Below are 8127 nucleotides of genomic sequence, written 5' to 3'. Positions count from 1 at the left end.
ACGCAGATCATGGGGAGAACGTTCAAACTCCGGACAGAGAGCACCCGTCGTCAGGATCGAACCCGTGTCTCCATCGCTGCATTCGCTGTAAGTCAGCAACTCTACCGCGGCGCCGCTGTGACGGTCCATGTGACCGCCCATATTCAGCAGCTCAACGTCAGTGAAAACACTTTGAACCAGGAAGTGGAGATAAAATGGCTGCGAAAGACCCGGTCGAGAATTTGACCGAGGAGGCAATTTGTCCCATCTGCCTGGATTTCTTCACCGATCCGGTGACACTGGAGTGCGGGCACTACTTCTGCCGCCCCTGTATCACACAGAGTTGGGACAGAGAGCAGAGAAACTCCTGCCCGGAATGTAGAGAGGAATTTACAGACCGCACCCTCAGGGTGAATCGGGCCTTGGTTAGACTGGCGGAGAAAGCTCGAAAACTGAGCCTGAATCAGACAGAGAAGGAAAGTAAACTTCAGTGCGAGAAACATCAGGAAGAACTGAAGCTGTTTTGTGAAACGGACAAGAAGCTGATCTGTGTGATCTGTCGAGATGCGCGGGAACACAAGTCTCACAACTTCAGACCGATAGATGAAGCAGTTGAAATCTACAAGGTAAAAGCAAACCGATATTGATCACATCATTGTGTCATGTCGTGTATATTTTCTGATATTTTTCTTCTCTGATCTGAATCCCAACTCCAGGATCAGGTGAAATCTTCCTTCCAATCCCTCACAAAAAAGAAATCCGAGATCGAGCAAATGGAGCAGCAACAGAAAGAGAAGATTTCTGTTGTTCTGGTGAGGTTTTCCAATTTCGATTTCCTGTGTAGTTTTCATCAATGTGATGCATGTAACGTCAAGACACCTCTATACAGCACAAGATAATAGGCGTAGGAGTAGGCCATTCGGCCCTTCGAGCCAGCACCGCCATTCGATGTGATCATGGCTGATCATCCCCAATCAGTACCCCGTTCCTGCCTTCTCCCCATATCCCCTGACTCCGCTATCTTTAAGAGCCCTATCTAGCTCTCTCTTGAAAGCATCCAAAGAACAGGCCTCCACTGCCCTCTGAGGCAGAGAATTCCACAGACTCACAACTCTCTGTGAGAAAAAGTGTTCCTCGTCTCCGTTCTAAATTGCTTACCCCTTATTCTTAAACTGTGGCCCCTGGTTCTGGACTCCCCCAACAACGGGAACATGTTTCCTGCCTCTAGTGTGTCCAAACCATTAACAATCTTATATGTTTCAATGAGATACCCTCTCATCCTTCTAAACTCCAGAGTATACAAGCCCAGCTGCTCCATTCTCGCAGCATATGACAGTCCCGCCATCCCGGGAATTAACCTTGTAAACCTACGCTGCACTCCCTCAATAGCAAGAATGTCCTTCCTCAAATTAGGGGACCAAAACTGCACACAAGACTCCAGGTGTGGTCTCACTAGGGCTCTGTACAACTGCAGAAGAACTTCTTTGCTCCTATACTCGATTCCTCGTGTTATGAAGGCCAACATGCCAGTCGCTTTCTTCACTGCCTGCTGTACCTGCATGCTTACTTTCATAGACTGATGAACAAGGATCCCCAGATCCCGTTGTACTTCCCCTTTTCCCAACTTGACGCCATTTAGATAGTAATCTGCCTTCCTGTTTTTTTATACCAAAGTGGATAACCTCACATTTATCCACATTAAACTTCATCTGCCAGGCATCTACCCACTCTCCCAACCTGTCCAAGTCACCCTGCATTCTCATAGCATCCTCCTCACAGTTCACACTGCCACCCAGCTTTGTGTCATTTGCATATTTGCTAATGTTCCTTTGAATCCCTTCATCCAAATCATTGATGCATATTGTAAATAGCTGCGGTCCCAGCACTGAGCCTTGCGTTACCCCACTAGTCACTGCCTGCCATTCTGAAAGGGACCCGTTTATCCCTACTCTTTGTTTCCTGTCTGCCAACCAATGTTCTATCCATGTCAGCACTCTACCCCCAATACCATGTGCCCTAATTTTGCCCACTAATCTCCTATGTGGGACCTTATCAAATGCTTTCTGAAAGTCCAGATACACTACATCCACTGGCTCTCCCTTGTCCATTTTCCTAGTTACATCTTCAAAAAATCTCAGAAGATTAGTCAAGCATGATTTCCCCTTCGTAAATCAATGCTGACTCGGACCGATCCTGCCACTGCTATCCAAATGTGCCGCTATTTCATCTTTTATAATTGACTCCAGCCACTTCCCCACCACCGATATCAGGCTAACTGGTCTATAATTCCCTGATTTCTCTCTCCCGCCTTTCTTAAAAAGTGGGATAACATTAGCTACCCTCCAATCCACAGGAACTGATCCTGAGTCTATCGAACATAGGAAAATTATCACCAATGCATCCACGATTTCTAGAGCCACTTCCTTAAGTACCCTGGGATGCAGACCATCAGGCCCTGGGGATTTATCAGCCTTCAGTCCCCTCAGTCTATCCAACACCATTTCCTGCCTAATGTGGATTTCCTTCAGTTCTTCCGTCACCCCAGATCCTCTGGGCACTACTATATCAGGAATATTGTTTGTGTCCCCCTTAGTGAAGACTGATCCACAATACCTGTTCAACTCATCTGCCATTTCCTTGTTTCCCATAATAAATTCACCTTTTTCGATCTTCAAGGGTCCAACTTTGGTCTTAACTAATTTTTTCCTCTTCACATACCTAAAGAAGCTTATACTATTCTCCTTTATATTCCTGGCTAGCTTACCTTAGTACCTCATCTTTTCTCCCCGTATTGTCTTTTTAGTTATCTTCTGTTGCTCTTTAAACATTACCCAATCCTCTTGCTTCCCACTCATCTTTGCTACGTTGTACTTCTTCTCTTTTATTTTTATACTGTCTCTGACGTCCCTTGTCAGCCACGGTCACCACTTACTCCCCTTAGAATATTTCTTCCTCCTAGGAATGAACTGATCCTGCACCTTCTGTATTATTCCTAGAAATACCTAACATTTTTGTTCCACTGTCATTGTTACGGGTCCCAGGAATGGGCACCGTACGGCAGATAGATAACCTGTATAAAAGCAGGTGTGAGATAGCAAATGAGGACACGGTGCGTCTTAATTCATCCCCAGCTTGCTTCTGCTGGTTGTTTTATTCAATAATCATGTAAATACAAAACATTGCTCTTATCATCACTTCAGTCATCCATTTTGTCTCTCCCTAACACATCCATTTTGTTACAGTTTCACTCACAGCCAGTTCTTTCCTATGTTTCCCTTGTACTTGATACACTCTCTATGTGATTTACACACTTGTATTTTTGATTTTACACATCAATAAATATTATTAGGCTCTTAATTAACCCTCACTGCACATTTCCAGCAACATGCTAACAGTTGACATTTGGCCTTTTTACTATGCCATATCCTCATTACAACGTCTGCAACCACCACAGGTTATGGAATGACCTGTCAAGAAACATGCCCATGCTACACGTTATTATATCTTCCAACACAGCACACAGAAACATTCGCAACCAGTAACCCACTAACTTCAACATTCTTAACACCCAAAACAATACAGAAACTTCACACAACCATATTCAAACCCCAAAAGTGCATATTTGTGTGGTCCCGACAGTCTACCGACCTGTATAAAAGCCGGTGTGAGATAGCAAATGTGGACACGGTGCATCTTAATTCATCCCCAGCTTGCTTCTGCCGAGATGGGAGGAAGTGCCTTGTTGTTTCCAGTTCCCGCAGCAACTGGAGTGACAGATGTTCCGCCTCACTGTTGCACATTATAAACTGGCAATGCACCATCAAATAAATTAAATCGAGGTGGTCACACCATCTTAGGTGCGCCACATCATCCTTGCTAGTGTATCTTTCCAGCTGGTGTTGTTGCCAACAGCAATGGTGACAATGGTTTTAAAGGATTCTGCATTTCAACCAAACCTGCTCCTAGATCTAGCTGATCCAAAGGCTGACTGCCTTCGTCTGATTCGAACAACACCAGACGGCCATAGGAGTTCATGGTTGGGGGAACCCGGCATCTCACCCAGCTGACTTGTCCAGCTGGAACGACCACGTCCTTTGCACCAGTTCTTAGGCGTCCTTGTGGCATGCTTGGCTCCACTGTCTGAATAAAACTCACCACTGCTTCTGCTTTCTCACTTGAAACACCAATGGCATTCTGAAACAACTATATCAGAGTAGGTACTAACCTTTCTGGTTGTCCTTCAACAAGCTGCTCCAGAACATTAAAACCAATCAACGGTCTCCCCATGGTCAAACTGCTGACTAAGAATGGGACACTGATGGCAAGACTTGGGTCCTCATTCCCAGGTAGGTTGGTCATTATAAGAACCCATCCATCAAAAGGAATGAGCTCTCCGTTGACTGCATAAACCTTTAGCTCATCCAGTTCCTCAATGATCTCAGGCATTGGTCGAATGTTTAGATCAGGCAGGTGTAGATCTTTCCAGGCACGGCTGATAATACTAACTTGTGCGCCTGAGTCAAGCAATGCAGTTACCGCCAAACCACTTAGATTACATTGTATCAGAGCCTTCTTTCCTATCATGTTGGCGACAGCTTTACGTTTGGTACATTGTGGTTCAAAAGAGAACTGAGAAGATGATTTGCTTTGTTTGTCATTGTACTGTGTGCTCGCTACTTCTGAAGTAGTGGACAAAGGAAGATCTGTATTGTCATCACAATCAGTTTGAGTTTGGGGACGTTTCTCAGATCCATCACTGGGCGCCCCCCTGCAGCGACTGGTTCAAGTTTCCCTGATTCTTCTGTTTCTTTAAGCAGCCAAAAGCTCTGTGGCCTTCCTCCCCACATGAGAAACAATGGTTACAGTCTGGGCGATTTTGTTCAACACATTTTGGACAACCGTATGGTTTATCTCTCCTGCGTCTCATTTTATTTTGAGAATATTGGTTCCTCACATCTGTTGGTTGTGGCTTAATTTGTTGTTTCATGGCCTCAATCATACTTGTGAGCTCATCTACTTTGGCTGTAAGCTCTTTAATTGGGTCTGTCTTTAATTTTGGCGCCGCGCTCTCTTGCTTGCTGCACTGTTCTTTTGCTGTATTCGGCTCAAACTGTGCACCAGGTGCATGTACTGCAGCCTGCCGATGAAAAGGACCTATCCTCTTTTGTCTCTCACTTTCTTCACTGGTGATTCTCATTACATGGCGCAATATTGTCTCATCACTTACTTCACCACTGGACAAGAGAGGTTTTATTTCTCTGCGTAGGTCACTGTGTTTGTAGCCTAATCCCTGGTAAACTGTATGTAGGAAGCCATCTTGAACAGTTGCTGCACTGTATTTTATACCTGCGTCTGACAGTTTTGATGTGAATAGGACATGTTGCTTCAAACCTATGACACGATAGAGGAATTGTTGTGGTGTCTCGTTCTCCTCCTGCTTGGCACATATTAACTCTTGGAATAACTCTGTACTGCTTTTTTCTCTTAGGTGAGCCTGGAGAAATCCCTTGAGTTCCATCACAGTCAAGTCATCCTTGTTCATTAGCATCTCTTTAAAAAATTCCAGGTTTTATTATCCGGAGCACACCACGAACTATCTCTGCATCATGGAAGCCTTCTTTGATCCCTTCCTCTATTTGCTTACAGACATTGTTATAACTGATGTCTGACGAATGATCACCAACCTGGCCCCCTTGTACCTTAAACTCCCTTCTCTGGAGGTAGGATAGATCTCTTATGGAAATCATCCCCTCTCAAATGGGTCGGACAACTGTCGGGTTGTGGTATGATGAGTCACTTCGAGACTTGTTAGCCTGTGCTGCTAATGGCGGAGAGTCTTCTGGTGACTGAGTTGTCGGTACCGTAATGTTTTGTTTCAGCCTTTTACCCAGCTCCTCATAGCTAGTGAGCATTGCCAGTAACTCTGCGTTTGTGGAGTCAGATACAGCAGTAGGTAGTACTGGGTCAGTTGTGAAAGCATCACTGTTTGGCAAAGTAGAACTGACTTGGAACATTTGGTTAGTAGTATCTCCATGAGCACCTATGGGTTGTATTTCTAGCTCTGGCAAACACAATACATTTCGGGTCTTTGCAATATCATCAATAGCATCTTTCAAACCCAACAATTCAGACATTCCACTGTCTTCTGACTCTAACAAATGCTTACTGTACATGAATGAACTGATTTTGTCGAAGCAGCCTTCATGGTCTCCTCCATGGAGTTCAGACAGGTCCCAATCTGACGCTGGACCCACCTCTTTGGCGATGTGAAAGAGCTCTGCAGCTGACAAGGTGAGCAGTGACTTCCTAATGTCCCACATTAGGCTCTTCCTCCCACTCTCTGACATGGCAGCAGCTTTTCACCGTCTTTCACGATGGATCATAGTTCAGCAATGGCACAGTCTCTGCTCCGACTCACCGCTCTCGGCACTCAGCTCGAATCAGCCCTGTCTCGGTCTCAGGTGTCATTTGTTGATCGGCCCCAGCTCCAACCAGGAAGTGGCGCCGATCCTGGATGAGCCCCCACGATCTGTTACGGGTCCCAGGAATGGGCACCGTAAGGCAGATAGATAACCTGTATAAAAGCAGGTGTGAGATAGCAAATGAGGACACGGTGCGTCTTAATTCATCCCCACCTTGCTTCTGCTGGTTGTTTTATTCAACAATAATGTAAACACAAAACATTGCTCTTATCATCACTTCAGTCATCCATTTTGTCTCTCCCTAACACATCCATTTTGTTACAGTTTCACTCACAGCCAGTTCTTTCCTATGTTTCCCTTGTACTTGATACACTCTCTATGTGATTTACACACTTGTATTTTTGATTTTACACATCAATAAATATTATTAGGTTCTTAATTAACCCTCACTGCACATTTCCAGCAACATGCTAACAGTTGGCATTTGGCCTTTTTACTATGCCATATCCTCATTACAACGTCTGCAACCACCACAGGTTATGGAATGACCTGTCAAGAAACATGCCCATGCTACACGTTATTATATCTTCCAACACAGCACACAGAAACATTCGCAACCAGTAACCCACTAACTTCAACATTCTTAACACCCAAAACAATACAGAAACTTCACACAACCATATTCAAACCCCAAAAGTGCATATTTGTGTGGTCCCGACAGTCTACCGACCTGTATAAAAGCCGGTGTGAGATAGCAAATGTGGACAATGTGCGTCTTAATTCATCCCCAGCTTGCTTCTGCCGAGATGGGGGGAAGTGCCTTGCTGTTTCCAGTCCCCGCAGCAACTGGAGTGACAGATGTTCCGCCTCACTGTTGCACATTATAATCTGGCAATGCACCATCAAATAAATTAGATCGAGGTGGTCACACCGTCTTAGGTGCGCCACATCATCCTTGCTAGTGTATCTTTCCAGTCAACTTTGGCCAGCTCCTCCCTCATGGCCCCATAGTCCCCTTTATTCAACTGCAACACTAACACCTCCGATCTACCCTTCTCCCTCTCCATTGTTTCCACTGGTGTGACTGCAGTACCAGAGGTCATAGCCTTAGAATTAAAGGGCGCTCTTTTAGAAAGGAGGTGAGGAGGAACTTAGAAAAGCGGTCATAGTGGCGCAGTGATAGAATTGCTGCCTTACCGCGCATGAGACCCGGGTTGGATCCCGACTATGGGTGCTGTCTGCATGGAGTTTGTAAGTTCTCCCCGTGACGTTTTCTCCGAGATCTTCGGTTTCCTCCCACGCTCCAAAGACGTGCAGGGTTGTAGGTTAATAGGCTTGGTAAATGTAAAAATTGTTAATGTGTGGGGATTACTGGTCGGCACGGACCCGGTGGGCCGAAGGGCCTGATTTCGCATTGTATCTCTAAACTAAAAAAAACTAAACATATTTTGTCAGAGGGTAATTAATCTTTGGAACTCATTGCCGCAGAGGGTTGTGGAGGCCAAGTCAGTGGATGTTTTTGAGGCACAGAGAGACCTTTTTTTGATTGGAAAGGGTGTCAGGGTTATGGGGAGAAGGCAGGAAAATGGGATTAGGAGGCAGAGATCAGCTATGATTGAGTGGTGGAGTAGAATCGATGGTAGAATCACCTAATTCTACCTCTATAACTTGTGAACTGTCCACTTTTATCCACAATTCAGAAGCAGTTGGACAAGGATTTGAGTTG

General features: G+C 45.2%; 1 long non-coding RNA gene across 1 annotated transcript; it reads right to left on the bottom strand.

Annotated features, from left to right (window-relative positions):
• Positions 1–3393: 3393 nt before the first annotated feature.
• LOC116989834 lies at positions 3394–6826 on the bottom strand. Its single transcript, XR_004416338.1, has 2 exons — positions 6615–6826; positions 3394–3688 (listed from the first exon to the last, which is right to left on the bottom strand). It is a non-coding gene; the product is annotated as an uncharacterized LOC116989834 (long non-coding RNA).
• Between the last annotated feature and the right edge of the window lie 1301 nt (positions 6827–8127).

This window comes from Amblyraja radiata, chromosome 30, assembly GCF_010909765.2.
Source record: "Amblyraja radiata isolate CabotCenter1 chromosome 30, sAmbRad1.1.pri, whole genome shotgun sequence".
Classification (NCBI taxonomy): Eukaryota; Metazoa; Chordata; class Chondrichthyes; order Rajiformes; family Rajidae; genus Amblyraja; species Amblyraja radiata.
This window is presented reverse-complemented; position numbering and strand designations above follow the sequence as displayed.